Genomic DNA, 24,587 nt, shown 5'->3' on the forward strand with positions numbered 1-24,587 from the left:
ATTCAAAAATCACATTTATGCTCTACCAAATGGGGCCATCTTGGATTTCTGGGCAAAAATTATTTTGTAACGTCAAATTAATGTCAGATTCGGATTTCTTGGGGTCGACTTACGGAAAAAGTGTCTTTGTACACGATTTTAGGTAATCTGGTTCAAAACTTATTTTTTTTCAAGAGATGGGCGGCGCCACCATCTTGGATTTCTGGGTAAATATGAGTTCGTAATGTCAAAGTAATGTCAAATTTGAAATCCTTGTGGTCGACTTATCCAAAAAGTGTCTGTGTACACGATTTAAGGTCCTCTTGTTCAAAACTAAATTTTTCAAGATGGTGCTGGCCACCATCTTGGATTTCTGGGTGAAAATGATGCCGTAATGTCAAACTAATGTCAGAATCGGAATCCTTGTACTTATATATCCGAAAAAGTGTCTTTGTGCATGATTATAGGTGCTCTGGTTCAAAACTTAAATTTTCAAAATGGTGGTGGCGGCCATTTTGGATTTTGGCCTCTAGCGAAAAATGCCGGAGATTTTCGCGAGGGACATGGTGGCTATTTTTTTCTAAATGGTCCATAGAAGTCGAATCAATCGTCAAACCTTACTAGCCAGAGAGTGGTCACCAAAGTGAACTTTTTCCCCTAACTACCACCCAAATACTGTCCAAGATCAAGAACTTTATCAGAGGAAATTGAAGTGGAAAATATTTTCAGTACCAATTGCGAAATTTGAAGAGTCAAAATGTCATATAATGCTACATATAAAACATCACTTCCAATTTAAGAATTATGTTAAATAGCAAGCTGTCTGTCATATGAAGATTACATTAACTTGAGTTTGAAACCTGACATCTCCTATAAAAGACAGAAAATTTAGATGCTCATGAAGATACAGTTTCATTATGGTGTCAAAGCAATATGTTAGAGTAACATGAGAACATTAATTATGTATGTGATGCAAGTAGAAATTGAATCGGAAATTGTGCCAATCAAGAACCGAGTATAGTCAAATGAAAATGCGGAAAAAGAGAACTTGGATAGAATTTGTCATATTCTGCATGACTGGGTAAATTTATCCGGTATGGTGGAAACTGACTTATTCATTTCATGAAATATCTTCATGAAATCTTATAGTTTGTATATCCTGAAGTATGAAGAGAGAGGGAGAGACAAAGAGAGAATTTTATCGATGTGATTCAGTGTTTCATTTCACATTTTGAAGTCAGCCATGCATACTGATTTTTCTTTCTTTACAATGATGATGACGTTAATGAATTATATGATATTATATGCTGATGATGACAATGATGATGAGGATGATGACCAATGGTGATGATGATGATGAAAATGATGACAATGATATTGATAACGATGGTAATTGTCATGAAAACTATAATTTTAAGTAAATAATATAATAAAACTACATCTTGAAACAAAAATGTATTAAACTGTTAATTAGCTATTAGCTGATGTATAAAACATCAATTTTGTCTTTTCAACAGGGAATATCTGCTGGCAAATAAAGTTTTTAGGATATGGGAATAATTTAAACATGCACAGAAAAATGTACCCTATTTGACCCCGTGAATATGACATAAGATCTTCATATATGGCATTGTCTTTTTTAAAGACAGTTCTTGTTTGTTCTCTTGCCTTATTCTGCACAATTTAGGTTATGGCAAGTGTCACGATAAGAGTATAGGTTGTGTTAGGTTTACCATGTTTAAGGGTAGAGAACAAAATTACACTTGGATAAAATGGACGACAACAAAGTAGAATAGACATAACCACAGTGTGTTCATGGTACATTATTATCCAACTCCACCTGTATCAATTCAAGAGGCTACTATACTCTTTCCATAACCCAACCAGAAAGCTACTGCAGCTAGCTTTGATTGTGTTGTCTATAGCACTGTGAATTGCAAATGACATCTCAGAACACATTGGGTGCTAAACAGGAATGACAGCTCCCGGTTTTTGATGGGGAATTTTGATAAGCACAGGCGAAGTCTGACATTTTAGCATTGATAGATAGAAGGATAATAATGAGAGAATACAAACTAGGATCTCAAATACGCACATCTGTAACGGCACGGTTCCTTAACCCCAATAGATTTATACATTCATTGAGTGACCTTCCATGTGTTGGGTACAAAAACTCATCCTCCACAACTCCGGGTTAACTGTTGAGCTATATATTATTGAATGAGAGTTACTGAACTTTGATATTGGAGATGAAACTACTGTCGCATATAGTGGTGTCACAATGGTCCACTTTTGTGTGACTAATATTTTGCTTTGTAAAATTATCACAAAATTGTGGTAAAGTTGCCTATGTGACCTGTCCAAATCGATTCACATGCAATCGATTGATATCATGAGTTGTCTTAGTTTTACACTATATGAGCTGGGGTGTGTTTGTGTACCGTGTGAACATTAATGTAATGTAAAATATAATGTTGACGGATTTGAGGCTACAGGTACGTAGGCATGCTAACCATGAAATCATAACCACTTCCCTTAAGCAAAAGAGCAGTTGTCCATCAGACACTTACATGGGGCACTGTGGTTAGGTTAAGAACACTATTAGCAATGTGCATGTTTCATATAATATGAAAGAGTATTTCTTATTGAAGAATTTGCATGTATTTTCACCAATGAAATAATGCTGAGAATAGTGTTTGTGAACATTGAGATGTATAAATGGGTTAGATGTCAGTGAACCTATAATTTTGAGATTCAGCCATAAGATATACTTTTGTATAATGACTTCAGCAACATCAAAATGATCTCTCTAACCAGGGGTAGCTTTAATACAGGACAGCTGGGGGACAACCACCCCCTAAGATTTGCAAAAAGAGTGGTGAAAGAGAGGGAAAAAATAGGAGGAGAAAAAGGGAGGGAGAGAAATGCATGTTTTATGTAAAATTTGTCAATCCTAAAAATCCAACAGCTTCAGCTGGATTCCTGGCCTCACATACAGTGGTCCATTGGACCCTCATCATTGCTTCATCCTCCATTCAAATATCCTTTAGAGTTTTCCTACATAGACCTATACATAAAAGTACATATACACAAGTTTTGTTTTTGTGGTTGTTGCTTGAAATTCCGAAAAGTGCAAAAATAAATTAATAGCGCAAATATTTCTACTTTAACAGCATCCATTTCAGTTTGCATGGTATACATCACACATGCTGATTCATGATGCTTTAGCCTTAGTTCTTCTAAATGTATACAAAATATATTACATAATAGATGGCAAAATTCACCTCAAAATCTTTACAATTCAGTTTCTGCAGAAATTTACTCCAACAGAATGCTTGGAAAGACAACATTAACATACTATTGCATCCTCGATGTTAAATTTGTAAAATATAAGTTGTTTGACTAATTTCACTAATCATGTTAATTTTAACAGATTTTACAATTACGTTTTTAAATTTCATCATGCTAAATACGCACAAATATGCACAAGTATAGAGCATCTTAACACAGAATCATACTACACGGTGAGTTACTCTATTATGTAGAGTGCATTATTGAGTTACATACTTCAATTAAAATAGCGAGCATGGAGATATTTGATTTCCTCTTGTTACTTCATTGCATTCCCATGACGACTGATAAATTTGACTAATAAGAGCAATGCTCCTATTTCCACATCTCTTAAAGAATGAATTTTGATTGCGGAAAAGGTTAACTAGTTATGTAAGGTGTCTTGCATTGTGGGTAGTTAAAATGTCACACTCAGTCCAACAGCCATTTGGATAATAATGGGAGGGTCTGAAATTTAAAATAATGACAAAATTCTAAATAAAATACAAATGGCCATAAAGAAAAATGGCCATTTAATTCAAATCTTATACTAACTTGCCTTTTGTTATGTCTTATGATTATTGTTATTAAATGCATCTTATTTAATTATGTGACATGGAACTGGAACATAATTGTTCTAGAATCACTCAAACATAGAGGTTGTTCATGAAATTATTGATTGGCTCCAAACAAAGGATTTGAACCAATGTCTTTCACCGTAATCATGGAGCAGTGCAGTTCATTCAATTAAATGTTGTCATCAACCTATTTGATCGTAGTGCATTTGTTATGACGTTATGAGTGAGACCATGAAGAAAGAGATAAGAAGGAACCACAACGACTTCGATCGGCCAAGTTTTAATCCGCTTATCTATTGGCGCATGAAAAGAAAAGCTATCAATGGTACTTCCTTTCATGTATAGTCCATTTACCGCGATCGCTGCTTGGCGAAATCATTACTGGAATAAAAAAATATAACAAACCCATCCACGAACAACAACGCTACCGGAAGTAAGATTCTGGAATTTCCCTGATGCTTTGAGCATGCATAGTAGCTTTGTTTCGGGGTTTACAGTCAAACTGTTTTCTCGATCGTGTTGTGCAGAAAATGTACTTTAAAACATCGAAAAGTTCATAAAAATCGGCCGTTTGTTGCTGAGTTTCATCTTGATCAAATAAGGTAAGGTTTTGGTGACTTCATTGATGAATTTAATAGCTTACATGTGTATAATCGTAACTAGCTAACTCGTTTCAGTGTCAAAGTCTGCCAACTCTAAGAAAAAAGTCATCAAATTATCCCTAGACACTGAAATAAAGAAATGCCTCACACCAATTTTTGGACACTTATCAGTCATTCAGAAAGAACGCATAATTTATTCATGCAATGCTTTGAGAAAATTCATTGGAATCAGCCAACTAATATTTATTGATTTATGGTCAACTTTTTCGCTCATAGTAATTACCCGACCGAGCCTCCCAAACAATTACTTGAAAAGCCAGTTGCGCATATAAACCAAAAGTTCCCCTAACAGGGAATACACTATCTCACGATAGAGAAAATATAAAGACTCCATTTAAGAATGGAAAGAATATAAAGACTGCATCGAACGATGACAATAGAAAAAAGCCGCGGACTTACATATATCAAAAGAAATTAAATGGCTGACCCTTTCTCATTTTCATATTATATTCATATTTAGATTACATGGTGGGCATCAGCATAAAACCACGCCAAATCTTCTAGTAGGCAAATACCCATGAAGATTGGAAAGACTAAATAGAATTTATTAATGTAATATATGTATAATTATGTACATTAAATTGATCATTTTAGAAAAATGATCCAAAAAACTGTCCCAGGTTCCTTGACACACATCGCCATGCTTTGAAAGCTTATGATATCGTATGCATCACTAGGTTATGATGCCTACTCTAAATACAATAGGACAACCTACTCTAGAATTCAACGCGATACCTAGCCGGCTGCGCAAACTCATAAAAACTTGATCACAATATTTCCTTTTTACTTATATTTTGTTGAACAAGAAAAATCTGAGGGCATAGTACTTGGCCCCTGTCTAGCTACCCCATGCCAACCTGGTGTTGATTCCTTCCTTCCCGCTATACACAACATTCATCAACCAAAATACCGCCCAAGATTGAAATGGCATAAATTTTAACACTTTTACTAATGCTTCTGTAGAAGAAGCAACTTAACCACACTATTTTACAACGATATTTGAAAATTTATAACTGCGCCACAGCATAAAACGTGTTGCTGAATTAGACCTGAACCTGAAATGATCTACTCACGCACTCTCACCCTTAGTCATACTATTCCGCACGGAAAGAACATCAGTATATTCTAACCCGAGGGCTCTCAACCAATTATGTTTTCCTTTCTCCTTCCTGACTCAAAATGGCACAAATTAAAATCAGTTTCACTAATACTTCTGAGGCAGAAGCAAACCTCACCACACTATTTCACTGAGAATAAATATTACAGCTGCGCAACAGAATAGAACATGTTGCTGAGATAGAAGCTGAAGGTAACTACTCACACACGTACACTCATATAGTCATACTATTATGCAACACAAAGAACCGTGACATCCAACATGTTCTGATTTCATTTCATTCTTAATTACATTTTGACTTAATAAAGATGAAACCTTCATGTGATTTGTCTCACTCTTGCGATACTCATTTTTGACGTCCTGTCCTCTATTTTGATCAATTTTAATCAGATCAACCTTGACATAAAGGGAGTGGAGGGTGGGAAAAATTTTACGTCCGATTCGAATGCTTGACTGATATAGAATGAAAACAGGTACACATGTACCTAACGGCAACCCGGCGAAGCCTTGCCCATGAAACTATCACGTGACTTCCTTACGGGAGGCTATTTCCGCCACCGGGAAAATAGTGAAACGTTACTTCACTTCGTTAGACAATTTCAGTTGCGAGATAATATTATGTTTCATTAGGCGAGCTAATTAAACTGCATTATCCCTAGACACTGAAATAAAGAAATGCCTCACACCAATTTTTGGACACTTATCAGTCATTCAGAAAGAACGCATAATTTATTCATGCAATGCTTTGAGAAAATTCATTGGAATCAGCCAACTAATATTTATTGATTTATGGTCAACTTTTTCGCTCATAGTAATTACCCGACCGAGCCTCCCAAACAATTACTTCGAAAGCCAGTTGCGCATATAAACCAAAAGTTCCCCTAACAGGGAATACACTATCTCACGATAGAGAAAATATAAAGACTCCATTTAAGAATGGATAGAATATAAAGACTGCATCTAACGATGACAATATAAAAAGCCGCGGACTTACATATATCAAAAGAAATTAAATGGCTGACCCTTTCTCATTTTCATATTATATTCATATTTAGATTACATGGTGGGCATCAGCATAAACCAACGCCAAATCTTCTAGTAGGCAAATACCCACGAAGATTGGAAAGACTAAATAGAATTTATTAATGTAATATATGTATAATTATGTACATTAAATTGATCATTTTAGAAAAATGATCCAAAAAACTGCCAACCAAGTTCAGTAGACAAGTCAAGGAACTTGCCTGACTTCCGCCCCCCTGATTGCAGTTTATGTTTTACATGACATCTACCCTTCCGCCGAGCTTTGCGGTGAAGAAAATGATTGACGATTCAATTGACCAATGTATTAGCCATCGTTATGTTTGGAATAACCAAAAGTCTGACGGGCAATAAATACTCCTACAATGTACTACTATCTTTTGGGTACATTTACGTATGAGAAAACCCAATGCCAAACAAAGCAAACAAACCCAATGATTATTAGCCTACTTAAATATTGGAGTTTTTTGAATTTTCATCCCTCAAGGCCTACATGTGATGTTCAAATGTAGGCCCTATATGCCTCTGTCGACTTCCCATGTTTTGACAAATGCCCATACATGTTTCATGCCCACTTAGGTGAATTTCCTTTTGTTTCTGGGTGTATCAACTAGGTGAACCTATTTAACATTGTGACATACATACACCGTAAAAGAGAATACTGTAATTTGACTACTGGAGAACTAATAATAATAATAATAAAACTGATAATAATTTATTTTATAGTGCAATCACATCAAAAGAACTCAACGCGCTTTACAAAACATGGTATTAAAACCACATACATTGTAAAAAATGAGAACAATATTTGAGAATACAATTTTTAGAACATACAAAGAGTTCGAGCAAATATATTAAAACTAGTTTAAAAAGACAACAATATATTGCACAGCGTAAGCCTAAAAGGACACGATTGATCAAGATGCAATTAACTGTGAAATATATATACATTATAAAACACGCAAAATAGCAAACAATGCACACAGTACATATTGCACAACGTAAATGCAACAGTAATTTCGAGATCAAAAGGCAAGAACCCATGCAATATGCATTATGCAAAGATTTAATTTGTCTTCATTTAATAGATACAATTTAAAACCACAACTTTGTCTTACCAACTTGCGGTGAAAATTTCTGTTCTTTGTTTGATAGGTACAAATAAGAGCATGATTTACCATAACTTGATAATAAGGATGAATTCTGGACTTAATTTGATAGCTCCAACTCAGGAAACTATTTACCTTCCATTTGTTGCGTAATAATCGCTCTACTACATTTAGCCATTAACTATATATAATATGTTACTATGAATTTTATGCTGCCCTCTAAGTAAATACCCAAGTCTATATATAATAGCCCTTTTTGATAGTTACCATTAAGAAAGACCTGTAATACTATAAATTTGTTTAACTTAATTATCGTGAAGAGATCTGGTCTTCGTTTGATAGATACAGGTAAGAAAATATTTGCCTTAAATTTGTTAAATTTCCCAAAAGGTAAACATAATTCATCTTTTTTTGTTTTATTTATCAGAACCAAGTCAATAATATATAAATAATAAAATAATATAAAAAAGAAACATTTATGAAGCGCTAAAACAGATGTCGCTAAGCGCTTTACAAAGCATGCCCTAAATACAAAATTATACAACAAATTACAAGTACATCAAACATGATAATTATAGCGATTTACAAAGCATAGGCCTTAAATACAAAATTATATATCAAATATCATAAACTATAGAAAGCATCAAACATGATTATGATATAGCGATTTACAACGCATAGGCCTTATATACAAAATTACTTTTCAAAACAACATCAATCTACAGTAAGCATGATAAGCACATCAAAACTATATAAAGCAGGTAATATTGAAACAAAATTATAGCAATATCATCATAAAAACCAATGTACATGAACATATGCCATAGAGTTAAAAAGAAAACCACCGGCGTTTTCGATAAAAGCAGAAGAAACATCCGTGGCCCGTCACAAAGAAGCCACATTGCACGCTTATTATTAAAAATGACGATGCGATAAAGAAGTAAGGGGAGAGGTTGCTAGTACATCACCCTTTATGGATACACAGATCCAAAAATACATAAATGACAAGGCATCAAAAGGCAAGGCATCAATATTTGCGCACACTAACGTCTGATTTGATGAGTAATATTTCAATCCCATCTGATTTCTGCCATAACGCTTGTCGCTATTTGTCCAACTAGCCAAAGTCAAGTTGTCCGATGTGGAATGACCCTTGTTTGTACAAATATATCCAAGATAATTCATGCAATAACATATTTGGTTAGCTGCTACCGAGATAAAACTCGCTAATTTCAACTACTTGCTTTCGGATCAGTTCAGCGCTTACTGAATGGACTTTTATAAATTGAATGATCCATTGATGACACCAAGATCATTCTTCCATTCCCTCCAACTGTATCCTTACTGTGCTTCCTGAATTGTTTAACCTGGATAGATTGCCAGCGAATTGTATAAGCTCCTTCCACTGATACCAAATATTAAAGTGTTGACCTTTCCATCAAACTGTGAACCGATCTTCCTATATTCCTCATTGCTTATCCATAGACATGTTAGAATTCAGTCCCATAATTGCTGATGCTATTTTACTCGCACGAAGCATTGTATAATATGTTAATATTCGAGATGCAACAATACTCAATTTGAGGGAAACACTGTACTTTAATGAAGATGTAGATCCTTGTCATCTTTGCCTGCACTAATTGTAGTTAGCTGTTGTAGGCCTATATACTATAATTCTCCCCATATAGAAGTTCCCGTTCTTTCTTCTATCGTCCTTCCTTCTATATCCCCCATCTCGTAGAATCCATACGGCCTGCAATTAAAAGACAGAAGAAAAGGGAAGCAAATTCTGTCTGCAACTTTTAAAGCCTACACTAATTACTGTATGTCATGCATTGTATACATGTCTGTATATTATGAGCCTCATATATATTCTACACTCCAACTCCTTCATTAATTTATTCTAGTTGATGCCAAATCGGAAACACGAATATGGCTTCCACAATTAAAAAAAAAAAAAAAAAAAAAAAAAATTGATTGCGATAAAATGTTTGAAATTGACAATAAAATTCGCTCAAATTGCCATTATATCCTCAGAGAGATTTTCCAATTCCGAACAGAAATTTTGAGCATGATTTTTTTTTTTTTTTTTTTTTTTTTTTTCAAAATGTAAAATATCCCTGCTTGAGTTGAAATTTCATTTATGAAAACCTATATATACCAATGGCCGCCAATCGCGTCAAATGCACAATTAAAATGGCTTTTTTCTTTGACGACAATATTCAAGTTATCATTATTACTGTTATTATTTTTATTTTGTTTGTTTGTTACGATTCGTTTCGTCAAAATGGAACACGGAACACTATCCAATTCAAGCATTACGTGTCCAGTGCACATATCCTTGCGTTAAAAATTGACAATAACTTTCCCTCATATGGCCATTTTATACCAAGAGATTTTTCCAATTCAGAACCAACAACAACAAAAATTGAACCGAATTTTACTAATAAATGTCACTTTTAATTTATTTGACCAGAACAGAAACAAGTTTCCTTCTTCCCGGTTTATGATGTGTTATAGAAATGGCCAGTTGGTCACCTGTATGATTCATCGATCTTTAGCATTCATGAGTACCAATAATTGTATTACTTTCTGATGTGACATACACTCATCTATTCAATTCTCTTGTCACTTCAATGAACATGGTGAATAGAACTGATGACCATAGGGGTCGATCGTCCCTGATGTCATGAATAGATTACGCAGGGTTGCCAAACCCCCGATTTGGGCGCCCAATTGGGCGATTTTCAACTTCCGTCCCGCGACAAAGAAAGTGCTCCCGCAATCTGATTACGTAGGCCTATTTGGATTGTTCTAAGAACATTAACCCAGGTTTTCTACCCATGACCCCTAGCTGAAATACAGCAAGATAACGTTAGATTGAAATGTAAACCTGTATTTTAGAAGTAGTTATCTGGAGCTATCCTCCATGGCTAATTTCTAAAGATGGACTAGAACCCAGTTATTCACTGCTAATAAAACTGATTAACGGCAAAGTTTGACAAATTGTTGAAAGCAAATATCTCACCGATTTATCCCCTGTTCTGCTCGTTGAAGCCGACTACAGAAATTGTGTTAGCCGTCGGTCGTTGCCATTACATGTATGTTCAAGCATAATAAGCCCCGGAATATCAGCACACACTCTTGATTATCGTCATACAGCGAATTGCACTCGTAACGCCTGACTACCTCAGTATACTTGTATTATCAAGTAATTTACACAAAACTATGCAGACAACATCTTGATTTAATATCTGTTGCCGTCACAGTTTATTCCATGTGAAGAAAGCTGTATTGTATAAGCTTGCTGATTTAATTCGGCCTCTTCGTTGTACAATAGACATGATACATCGAGAGAGAAAAAATTTTACGTCCGATTCCGAATGCTTGACTGATATAGAATGAACCCGGGCGAAGCCTTGCCCGCGAAACTATCACGTGACTTCCTTACGGGAGGCTATTTCCGCCACCGGAAAATAGTGAAACGTGACTTCACTACGGAAGGCAATTTCAGTCGCGAGATAATATTATGTTTCATTAGACGAGCTAATTAAACTGCAGTTCGGGAAAATTGGACAAAATGGAAGATAGAGATGGAGGGCGCCATCTTGTTGTCAAGTCAAACCTTCCCAGCATGCAACAAGAGTGTTTTTTTCGGAAAATTACGGTGTCGTCGAAGCGATTCTATAACGCACGGAAATTACCGAAAATGACCGATGATCACGTCACCAGAGAAAATCATGCAGTGTGCTTGCACGGAAGGTCATTAGTTCAAATCATCATCTAGACACGCTCCATGAGACATGCAAATGCATGGAGTACAATACCAAACTAATGGGTATTGATCAAAGTAAATCCTCATGAATAACAATGTGAATTAAATGGCGGTAAAGGGAGTGAACAAAGTGAATGCGTTCGTTGTGGTTCCTTCTTATCTCTTTCTTCCATGGTGAGACGAACTGTCACGGTAGCCTATCATGCTTTTGTTGAATGCATTTGAGTAGTCCGCCATATTTACGGTATGATACGTCATATGCACAACCTCTATACCATTTGCATCAACCATAACCTTTGTCCTGAAACTAACCAATCTGGAGGATGTTCAAAATGATTAGTATACTGGTACATATACCACAACCTTTTGAAACACATTCCATATATGAACTTGCAATTTTGAGCGTAATTTTTGTAATCTTATGTTTAAAGCAAGGACAAATCTTTTGTTGTGTGCACATCAAGGATGAAGACACTGAACCATGTTAATTAATCTGGTGAAACTTCAGAAATACCATGGCAACTGTTACATGGATTGGTACTCATTGTTTTGAGACACCCTGTGTTTCAAGTGCAACCAAAGAACAGTATGATCGAGGGAGTAGTGCTAGAAGGTTCTACCTGCAATAGCTGCCCTTAAGACATTTGGCCATTAATGCTTTCTATATTATACGCAATCAAGAAATATTACACCTGGCAGCTATATATTGCAGATGGAGTTTTCTTCCTAATTCCTCGAGTTATTCATTATGGTTAGGAGTGGTAGACAATTTTGGTTACAAACCATTATATATTTTGCCTTAGTTTGTATCCAAAACAGACTCATGAATCAAACTTTTGTGTATAATAATGATGACATTAAGGAATTATTGTGGTACTTAAAAAAGAAGAAAAAAAGAAAAAACATAGTTAGCTTTTAAAAATAAGTCAATAATAGTACAATAACTACCATTCCAGCCAAGTTTCTCCATACCCCAGTAATATGGCCATTTTTCAATGCTGGATCCGGATCTGTCAGTCATGGTGGGCACTAAACAGTTTACATTATTGCTTGTGTAATGTTGCAATCAGAAGAGTTTTGGGTTACAAATATTTTTAAATATATAACATTTCTTTTTATTTTTTTTATTTTATTTTTATTTGGGTTACAAATATTTTTAAATATATAACATTTTTTTTTTTTTTATTTTTTTTTATTTCTACATAAATTTGAAATTAAAAATATAATGTGAACTAAATCATAATATTATTGATACTTATTCATCCACGGCATGTTGAGGCTTAACATTTCCAGACCAATAACAAATAACATGAATGTTGAGACGAACATGAAAGAAAGCAAAAATAAAGCCATAAGCTCTACAATATCACATGCAATGATATTATTACAGGACAAATCCACCAACTATGGGTAAGGTGGTGGAATAAAATGGAATGGAACAAAAGTATCATGATGAGGACTAGAAAGGAGTAGAAACCTGATCATATGACCTCCATTGCCTATAGTATGAAATACAGTGACTGGTTTCATTATTGGTCTTATTTTATTAAACTTGCAGTACATTTGATTTTTACAGTAAAACCACTACACAAGTACTAAGCATATTTGTTCTCATTTTAAATTAATTTTCAAAAATGTCATTTTAATGCAAGATTTTAATTTTTACGAATTTTTTAAATAACTTGTCTTGTTTGCAGCCTGCACTTGACATTCAAGGGTTAACCTAAAGAGGACTGTGTAGGAGTAACTATTATTTGCTCCTTTCTAAAACCCAATGTTTGTACAGACTCAAATTTTACCATGCCTTTTTCTTACAATAATTCTAGACACTGTATTGACCGACATGTCTTCTGAATACAAAAATGGGGCAAAAGAACTAGGCCTACCTTAACCTTCCTGGTAGAGGTGATATCCGTGTTAAAAACTTGTAAAATGTAAAAATAAAATGTTCAACATTTTACATTATTATGATTGTAATTTGAAACCTACATTATTATCTTTAATAGAGTATAGCCTAAACACACCTATAGCATTAGCTTAGGAAAAACTGAGATAGCCTTTTGCACTTATATTATAACAAATTTCTAAAATCTAGAACACTTACCTATATAGCAAAGCATGATTAAATGTGGCATATTGGTAAAGTGCATTGATTCTTCTTGAATTCAGGTCATATGTTGTTGCACGTATTCAGACATTTTTCAAGACACTTTTGTCCCTTTTTACTTCAAGTTGTTTTATAAATACACATTATGTATTGTACCCTTAACAGAGCTTTAGGCTATGTGGGGGTGTATGTTACAAATTGACCCAAGTTTACCAGGGTGCGTTCAAAGAAAGGCGTGACGGATACCACTAAACTGGCACTTATAGCTACCACTTCGCACAACAAAATTGGTTTCAGTTTTAATGGATGGCCATATTGAATTCACAAGATTGGTGGTTGGAATTGGTTCGTGTACTTTTAAGATATTGTTCCTTCAAAAACTGATTAGTTTGGCATTTTGTCAAGTACTCAGTTTCAGTTTTATTGAGGATAAGAATAAGAAACCTCACCTAACCTGGGGCATAGCATATTATGAACATTTTCTAGAACCCTGATCTCTGCCTTCACTTTTTCTCTTTCTGTCTCTGTATCTCTCCTCTACCTAAAGCCAACCCCATGAGCTGACCTTTTGTACAGGTGTGGCAAATGTCCAAATCTTGGGCAAAATTACCCCTAAAAGTGCCCAATTAAGGCAAATTTGGGTGCTTTTTGTGGAAAATTGGTATACTGATGGGTGGCAAAATCAGCAAAAAGTAGGTATAGAGAAAGTCAGCATCCGAAAGTCTGTGTGGCACATCCCCGTAAATGTTTTTCGAACACCCCCCCCCCCGGCCTAAATCCTGGTGTTTACCCCCTTGTTACCCATTGATTGCAAAAGGTATTGGAACAGTCAATATATCTGTGACTTCATTGCTTTCTCTCTCTCAGTCTCTCTCTCTGAACATTTCCTCAGTGTTGTGCTAACCAGGGACCCTCTGGTTCAACTATTAAGATAAAATTGACCAAAATTATATACATCTTCCTTTGGGCCTGTTTTTGACCAAAATTAAATAACTGTTTTAGCATGTTTAGTTAACATTCAAAATGTGTGTGCATTTCCCATACATGTGTTCCAGCAGCAGAGTCATTCTGGCAGTGGGTCAGCCAGAAAACTTTGCAATTTTGCCCCCTGGCAATGGTAATTTTGCCTGGTACACCAATGCATTTACTTTCTCTTTCTCTCTACCTCTCTTTCTTCTTTTTTTGTCCTATTTCTGTCCCTGTCTTTTTTTCCTTCCTCCTCTTTCTTTCCCCCTTCATCCCCATCTTTCTTTTACTTATTGTTATCAGGCCCTTCTCTATATCAGATCATCTGGCCCCTTCTTTCCTCTTCCTTGTTCAATCACATGTCTACACTCATCTATTTCCTCCAATCTCTTTACTTGATAGATCACTTCAATTGGGCAGCAATCTCCATCTTCTGTCTTGTCTTTCAGATGAGGACAACACTACTATTAGGAAGGAGGAGATGGGCTGGGGTACAAAGGCCATGGCATCATGCTTGATACTTGTAAGTATCTGGAGAGAAACAAAAGACAAATGCAAAGGAATAAAAATCAAGCAATGTTTTCACCCCATCTAATTAACCCCTTACTTGTGGAAATATTCTCATCCACTATCTTGGCCTATGCCCGGCCAATTCAGTCTTAATTTTGTGTAAATTGCTATATTTTGTGAAGAAAAATCTGATTTTGAAAAAGAAACAATGTCTTCCCCCCATTTGGTGGGATAAAACATCCTCATTTTGAAGTCGCCATTGGAGTGAGGCATGTTTACTTCAAAATCGGCCATGATTTTCCTTTTGTGAGTTTAATATCCAGTTGATGACCAATCATATTCACATAAAAATTCAATCATCTCTAAAACGAGTGAGAATAGCTGCGATGGGATCAGTACTGTGAGATTCTTGCGATCACTTAAAACGCTAGTTAATGAGTTCACCACAAGCTTCTATATATGTTCACAACATATATAACAGAGATAGAAAATATTCGGAAATGAGAATAGAATTAAGCACTCAGAAGTTTTTAAATGTCACATTCAATATCCATATTTGGCATAAAATCTATTATCTCATCTGAACAAAAAATGCAAAAACGTAAGATCTTTTACTTGCCAAGGTATTGATGAAAACTTTTATTTATGTGGTACCAGTGCTGTCGTAAGGCGTATAAGAAGTATGCAAGCCTGCATCCCTATCTGGCCATTCTATTTAAAATCCATACACCCCCTGTGAAAGACATGCACCTAATCTCCCACACAGGGGGTGCAGATTTCAAATGGAGTCACACATTCAGTCTGAGACTCAGCATTCAGTTATCCCCATTTGAAATTCACACACTTTATGTTGAAGATTGAGTTCACGTCTTCCATAGGAGGGTGTATAGATTTCAACTGGAACAGCACATTTAGCGAATCACCCATGCTCCCCTTCATATTGATTGTGGGTGTGCTAAATATGGCTAATGTAGTACCGATCTTACTTTAGATCTCCCCCATTTACCTTGGATGCTGATGCATCACATATCATATGACATAGTGGATGGTCTTGCTTCAGGACAGGTCATTAAATAAACTCGCATGTCCATCTTCGGTTAAATTGACTCGATTAACGGATGCCTAGTATGCGCTGCATGTTTTAACGGAACTATACTGGGTTCAGTAATGTCATAACTGATTCCACTTTTTTTTTAACAGAGTTGTTTTTAGCTTGGCTTGCTTAGATAATGAAGTTTGTTTTTCTACAAGGGACTGAATATATTGTTTGTTTATGTTGGATAAGATGAAACCGCATTTTCAATATACTCTTGAAGATAAGTGAATCTTTGTTTAAATGTAATTATAGTATATTGTCCTTTACGAGATGCATAATTGTTTGCATGACATTTACTTGATGATACACTCCAGACTGAGGAGAAAATATTTGTGAACTAATAAAATCCCAAATGTCAAGAGCAGCCACAAGATGATAATGTGTTTAAAGAAGAACATGTTGTATCTCAATTGTTTTAACTTTGAGCAGAAATTACGAGTAATGACATCTAATCTACAAGTATATACTATATATAAGTAATTGCTGGCTTTATCCCCATTACTCATTAAAATTCAAATTTTGGTGCCACAAGCATTAAGATTTGTAGATGCTTATGCATTTTATAGCTAAAATCTGAGACTAACATGATTATGTGCATGATATCAGCAAATGAAATTGATTTGAGTTAAACTATTAAGGTTAGCAACTATTTTAAACTGCTGCGATTAGGTAGTTCACATCATCTTGCGAATGGTAGTGAGCTTTGGCAAAAATTGCATTGGTCATTTCATAGCGAGTGTGCAGAAGAATTCAAATATCAAAGATATACTTTTGCAGGTCCTGTGGTTCTTGAGTTATGAACTTTTGCAAAACATCAAAGTGTTATTTTTCAATAATATATTGATTTAGATATTGAAAAGTGATGTTTTGGCTGCTTCTACCAACAATACCGCATCTACCCTTAAGTTACAGATGAAGTAATACTTATTATGGCTTTTAATATGGCATTATTAGTAATTGCTTCCAAAGGGGCTTTTAATACGGGGGAAATCTGCTAATTTCAAGAAGTATCTTTTTTCAGATGTTTAGAAATTCTCCTAAAATATATTATAAAGATAACAACATGATAATGAAAACAATTTCACAAGATATACACGATTGGTGAAAGACATGATTGATGCACCATATAGCCATACACCTTAAGCATGAAAATGAAAATAACCATATTCAAGTGGAAAGATAAATACATTACATCATAGACTATGACAATGCTATTAGGCTTAATGTAACCATTGTATGGTAATACTGTGTATCATGCTTAATTTTGTTAGGTACAAATGTCATACATTTTAGACACAAACTACAAAAGGCTGTATTTCTAGACTCAAATTTGGTATTTTTTGCATGTTTTCTACACTAGTGCAGAATGCTACTGCATTTTAACCAAAATGTGACAATATCAAATTGTTTGTTGCTACAATTTATTTTTCTTTTATGGCCAAAAGACATGTTGAACTCCCTTTGTATTTCAATTTGTAATATCATGCTATTGCTGACAACTGAATAGACAAATTCAAATGGAAATGAAAATTGATATCACTGGACATCAACAAATGACTCAATTTAGTAAAAAATATTATGTGTAAAGCATAGGTATACATTATTATTTGCAAAGAAAAATAGTTTGCAACAACATTTTTACTGATAAACAATACATTTTGTAATGTAAGTGCATTTTGTAAGTGTAGTGTAATGTAAAGTACATTTGGCAATGTAAGTGCACTTTGAACTGGAATTATTTTGTATTTATATAGACATGATCAAATCCCAGGATAAAAATTAGGTCAAAATAGAAGAAAAATATCCAAACATTTTTATTGATTTATGCTCCTACATCTTATAAAGCTTTCATTTGCTTTCATGATGAATGCCTTATGTCAAGCAATGCAATGTGCAATGTGTGTTTGCATGTATGTGATGGGGTGTGCATTTGTTTTCACCGGCAAACGTGGACCCACCTTTTCACTCAATCATTTCACTCATAACGTACAAACCCACAGGAACCATGGACATCCATGGTTGTAAGAGAACGGCAGACCGGGGCGGCAGAGGGTACTACCCACCGTATGGGTATAATAGGTCCCCCCATCATAGGTGTAATACCAGATCAACAGTTTGGTGGTTAAATATCATATATCTTACCACAAAAAGTCCATGCTTTCAATCAATAGTGAAAACTGCATAGATTTGCATAGATGTCCACGATGAACTACATATAGGAGGCTCGTATAGGGTCCATGTGTGTCGGTGAAAATGTGCAGGGATGTATTTGTACGTATGTTGGGGGTATTACTGTTGTAAAGCACATAGGCAACAATAGCATCTTGCATTGCAATGCAAGGTTGTTTTGCTAGCCTAATCATTTTGTAACCTTATTAAAACTGACTTGCGTTAGTGTAATGCCCCAACCAGCCACTTAAGATGTCACTATTTATACATCTGTATGAAAAAGGTCTTTCACAAAAGGGTCTTTCAAAACATTCTCCATTTTTGTTTTGTTACTTTGAGCCAAAGGGATGTTTAGTTCCACAATTGTGTAACCATGTCACTAGGTACTAGATATAGAACAAGTGGTAAATTGCCCATGACAAATTAAAAAGCCAGTTAAGAAGACTCTACATCAAGTAATGGTCCCTCATTCCTATACACTTCAACCAAGTACTATTAGAGCTTGATATCCAATTCCATCATGGGACCGATCTTACGGTTAATGTGATTTTTAATGCTCTACACAGGTTTGTGCTCTTAAAGGCAAGGCCCATATTCGTAAAGAAGGACCAACTTTAATCCTAGACTAAAATAGGGTTTTCCAACTAGCTGATGCCTTTTACTTTTGGTTAATTTCCTTCATCTAAACTGCATTCCACATGATGCGACTATTGACGCAATCAGCCTAAGTCATATATACCCAGGAAATTGCTGGCCGGGCCAGCGTAAGCCCTGTGGCTAGAGGCTGGTGATCTTGTGCGTGGCATGCGAGGGGTCCAAGGTTCAAATCCCGGGGTACCATGTGACTTCTTTGTTCATCTTTTTCTCCTTTTTCGTTGCTTCTTTCCCTTCCGATAGCAAAAACAATTATGGGCACGGTTAGGGTTAAAGGAAGAACCATACCTTAATAACAAACTTGAGTCACAGACACCATAAACCACAGGCCTCACAATATACTATACTAGCATAACATGTATAAGTATTAAGAATCCCTATACGTAGCGTTATGTTGACTTGCTCCATTTCTTATTGTTATTCTTCAGCTCTTATTTCGGCAATGCTTCCCTCCCGACCAGCACTGCTATACCCACCAAACCTTAGGACCTATAGCTATCCAAGTCCACGCCTGGGGCATGAATGGGTCATGACCTGTGTGTCTGTTGATTTTGTTTTTATGCGCATTTGTTTGTTTTGTATCAATGCCCATATTCTGGCCATGGGCAAATGTATTAAGATAAAATGACATGTAGTAAATACAAAATATATTGGCTGCTGTATGCTGCAAATACAATCAAAACTTAAAAAAAAAAACACTTTCTGCTATATGATTTTCAAGACCAAACAAGTAAAAAGTTTCAGGCATGAATAATAGCAGTGTGCAAAATATGGTAGGCTATCAAGCCAAATGCCCATTAAAATCAATGATACACCAGATGGGGACTGCAGGGCCCTTGGAATTTGGATATGAAAGTATGAAGCCAAATGGCCTTGAAAATCAATGATACACCAGCTGAGTGCTGCAGGGCCCTTGAAATTTTTATACTAAAGTATGCATGAAGCTAAATGCCTATGAAAATCAACATAGGGCTAGGGCCCCTTGATACACCAGCTAAGTGCTGCAGACCCTTGAAATTTTGATACTGAAGTAACTCTGACAAACTATAGATAAGTTCCTCTTATGATTTTCATTTTAATCCAATCCTTTTCAAAATTAAAGCTACCACCCTTATGTTTTGACAAGGGAAGAGTGTGGCACATAAAGGTGCATTACTTGTCTCTGGTGATTGGAGTCCTGACATTTAAGCTATCTGTATAGAAAGCCATACATGTACATGAGCTTACATGTAATCAGAGTCAGGTTTGAAAAGAGTAGAGTGTTTATCTCAATCCAGCATATAGTTAGTTACACCCAATTCTGATTCTTATTCATGGGGTATCATTACGTGAACAGTGCCTTAAAAAGTCAAAGCAGAAGGAATTGTGAAAAAAAACAAAATCACTGGTCATATATATTTGTCATCCTAATCTGTCACCTGTTTTATCCCATTAATAGCACAATAGGGTTTGGTGCTTGGTGTTATTGACTGGTTAACAGGTGAAATATTAGGATGTAAACAGGTTAAAGATTAGGATGACAAATATGTATGACCAGTGATTTTGGTTTTTTGACAGTTCTGCCCTGATTTTTAAGGCACTGTCGACATAATGCCTTAAGATCCTCAGTTGTACTGAATGCATTCCATCAGGCAGTTATAAATATTATTTGTCAGTGTTTATCTTAGCATGGACGTATTAGTACTTCCATGATCCTAGTTAGCACCAATCTGTTTTAGTAAAATTGTGCACTGTATTATGTTTCCTTTGCATTAAATAGGCTGGATAATTAAATTACTCCAGGCAGCAACCTGTATTACATTAAGACTTTCTTACTCTGGAACCATGATATGTCCTTTTCTTGTTATACCTGAACAATGTTTTCCCGGGCTGTTTTCACTTGAGTTTATCTTGGCCTCTGTGAGTGGGATGTAATTAAGTCAAACAAAACTTTAATACTGTATTGTAAGCAGTTCCCTGTTTTTAATATTTAAGAACTTCCTTTCTAAATCCTCTTTCTGCTTTTCCGTGTACAAGAAGAAAACACCCCTAATACACATCATTTTACACTCACTTAGGCATTATGCTCATATGTGTAAACCTTATCTTGCATTTTGCAAAGACATTGTAATAATGAAATCATCCGCTTGACCAGTCTGGACATGATTTTCCCCTATTCAGCATACTTTTTCTATGCATGATCATCACAGCTAAAACAGGCATATTACATTCTTCAAAATAATATTCCAATGACACTTTAATTTTAAAAGCCATGGAACCAGGAAGTAGGCATGTTAGTTCTTTATAATACAACCTATTCATGTAAATTTTCAAGTAAAATGGAATTATGCAAAAAAAATGCTGTCAACAACATTAACTTCTCCGATATTAAAGGGTTAACATGTGCACATATATGTCTTATGGGAGATAGTTACACCTGACCATAGCAACACTGACCGCTACTAAGTAATTTACATCTCGGTATCTTTCAGATTAACTCAGTGCAGTGTATGGTCAGCATGATGAACCAAATAGCCAGTGAAGCAGGTGTGGGAGGCCCAGACTGGACCAGGCCGACTGACCATCTTCTCAATATCTAAAAATCGTAAATATAGCGGACAGGCAAACATCACAGATTGGTCCTAATAATATGCCCAATATTCACAAAAAGGTATTAATTGGGTCCATTTTGACTGACGCTGCTTTTTTAAATTCCAAGTGTGTGACAATATTGTTGCCTAATAATTTGTTAATTTTCCTTAGAGTACATGCATTTCACTGCTTTGTTAATTTCTCTCTCTGTATACGTGGTATATGTCATATGAATTGTTAACTTTCAGCGATTCTTTCCACATCTTATTTGCAAAGCAATTCTACTAGAAATAAAAGATTGCTAAATTTAGTTCATGTGTGACGTGATCAGGAAAAATGAGTAGTTTGGTTGAACAAAATGAATTTCAATTTTTGTGAGGAATTCTTGCTATTCTAGTAGGATAAAATACGTATAAATTGTTTTCCAAATTTCACTTACAGTTCCTTATTTGGCCCCAATCTACATGATGACAAGTTTGAAATGACTCATTTTGCTTGATTGTGTTGCCAATGTAAATTTCAGGTCTTCCATTTACTGTGAATACCCAATTTCCCTGTTTTGCTCACTTTTTCACAACTCTTTCATCAAATAAAAAAACGAAAAACCCAAAAAGCTAGAACTAAGAAAAATTTTCTGTAAAATTTCATATTTTGCTAGAGGTACTTCTTCAATGTACTATATATTTCCCAATTTCAACTGTTTAAAAAACATTCCACAACTATCATACGTCAGTAGAATGCTATTGAGAAAAAACACAGAGAAATCAGCATAGCATATACCCAAACATGCAAATGTTATCCAATCCCACTGAGAAATCAAAATGGCTGCCATTTTTCCACTTTGCATTCAGTTTACTTGATCTATTTTACAATTTCACCTCTTGTGGTTATTTTCTTGAAGGAAGTGAAGAGGACTTTTAAGGAGGGAGTACATTAACTGCCGATGCACTTGAATACGGAAATAGAGAAAAGGAACCATGTAAACTACTATTCCACTCACTATTAAAGAATGTCTTGTATGCCACCGACCGTAGCGCCCCTTTAAAAAATCATTTGCATATTATTCACACACACATGAGACAGTAAAGGGGAGTACAGAAATACTTGAATTACATTTTGAGCAGTATGGCAAGTAGAGGCCGTGAGCAGCCGAAACAGTAGCCCCATCGGATGTCAGGAATACAAGTCTCTGCAAGGCAAGTATGTGGTCAAGGACTTACGCGTGCAGACTTGATAATAGTGTGGACTTTAATACGACTAGCTCTGTGTCGTATGTAGTATAAACATCAGAGTTTGAGATGGTCAGATTCCCCATGAGAGTTTCCCAAACATGAACGAGCTTGACCACTATGAAGCCATCAACGTTATCATCATCTTCACTGCTCTTAGACTGAGTGATGAAGATGCACAAGCACGGACTTCACTATCGTATTCCTCTCTCGCACATGCAATAACACACCACAAAGGTCAGTGGTTAGGTCACTGATTGACTGGCAAATATCTATTTGGTATTTATGCTCTAAATGGACTTGTTGTCTTTAGGGAGTAGGCTTTAAAACAGGTTGAGGTTTTATCTCCTGATAGATTTCTGCATTATTGGATTTGTTTTACCACGCTTCATTTACTAAAATAGTAAAATATTTGTTCCATGATAATTTTCACTTTTAAGTTTACAGCAAAATTAAAACTGCACAAAAGATACCAATACCATGGATGTCTTTAGAGAGGTGGGAAATTTACCATAGCTGAATGGAAGGAATGATTTTTATGATGGGTTGAAGTTGAACTAATTGAAGCATGAGATACTTTAAAAAAATTAAAGATCTGACTTTTATGTATTTTTTGCTGTATTATTTTTGGTTATTTACAGCTATTTACAGTTTGAATGATGATATCAATACTACGTTAATATATCTGATACCTCCTCAGACTCAAAATTGTCAATAAATTTGAATGAAATCATGATTCAAATAGGTAGAATATCATGAGCTCACTGGGAGGGACTTAATAATATGGTTGTCAACTATCTACTTTATAACATGAACAATGTAACTGATAACATGGATAAGTTTTCAACCTGTATAATGTGAGAAATGACCCAATTCAGCTACTTTTTCTCCTTGCTATAATACTCTTTATACAGAAACTGAAATTTTAGATTTTTTTGTAATTATCCACGCTTGTCAGCAAATCCCGTAAGTATGCCAAGTAGTCAAATCAGGTATATTATGTCCTCTTGTTTGATATACTAAACTTATGAGATTTTAAGGAATAAAGTTGTGAATTTGGGGCATTTGTAAGCGAAACTAGACTATTTGTATTATGATCCATCCTTGTCTCTATAGAGCAGTGTGTTGTTGAATATTGTCTTGTGCCGATATTAAAATCCAAAGAAACTTAAGATTCTTATCTACAAATATGAGCAATTGGGGCATCATTTTCAAATATAACTTACCGATTTGTGCAATTCTCCACTCAAGCCTTTAGGTCTCATAGTTGGAGGTGTTGTAAGCCTTACAAAATAATAGATCATTTTAAAACAAAAATTGAGAATTCAGATCATTGTGCAGGTGTATTGTTATGTTTTTTTGCTATCATTATGTGGATTTCATGGGTGTAGTGAGATAGAATGTCCTCTGGCAACCAGGTCTGGCATGAACAATATGAGCTTCTTGTATATAAACATGATAAATAAAGACTTAGAAACTAAGCTTTCCCAAAACTAGGTTATCTATTTTATTGTAAAGTGGTTATATTTCAATAGTGTGTGTGTTATCAAATGGTTAAAGATGTTCTGTGGGGCAATTTAGCAAAATAAGATATTTGCTGAACATAATGAATGGATAATGCTGAAACCCCAAAAGGGAAATTCACATATTGTGTCATTTCAACATAACATCAAAGGATTATTAGCTAAAACAGC

General features: G+C 35.2%; 1 protein-coding gene and 1 long non-coding RNA gene across 2 annotated transcripts in view; one reads left to right on the plus strand and one right to left on the minus strand.

Moving 5' to 3' along the window:
• Positions 1-23,463, plus strand: part of LOC140158793 (uncharacterized) — a 42,696-nt gene extending 19,233 nt beyond the window's left edge. Inside the window, exons 2-4 of the long non-coding RNA XR_011859826.1 lie at positions 15,067-15,187; positions 21,565-21,743; positions 22,566-23,463. This is a non-coding gene — a long non-coding RNA (uncharacterized lncRNA). The remainder of the gene's footprint in view (positions 1-15,066; positions 15,188-21,564; positions 21,744-22,565) is intronic.
• Positions 1-24,587, minus strand: part of LOC140158792 (repulsive guidance molecule A-like) — a 253,981-nt gene that overhangs the window by 47,840 nt on the left and 181,554 nt on the right. The gene's annotated exons all lie outside the window — the stretch shown is intronic.

This window comes from Amphiura filiformis, chromosome 8, assembly GCF_039555335.1.
Source record: "Amphiura filiformis chromosome 8, Afil_fr2py, whole genome shotgun sequence".
Lineage (NCBI taxonomy): Eukaryota > Metazoa > Echinodermata > Ophiuroidea > Amphilepidida > Amphiuridae > Amphiura > Amphiura filiformis.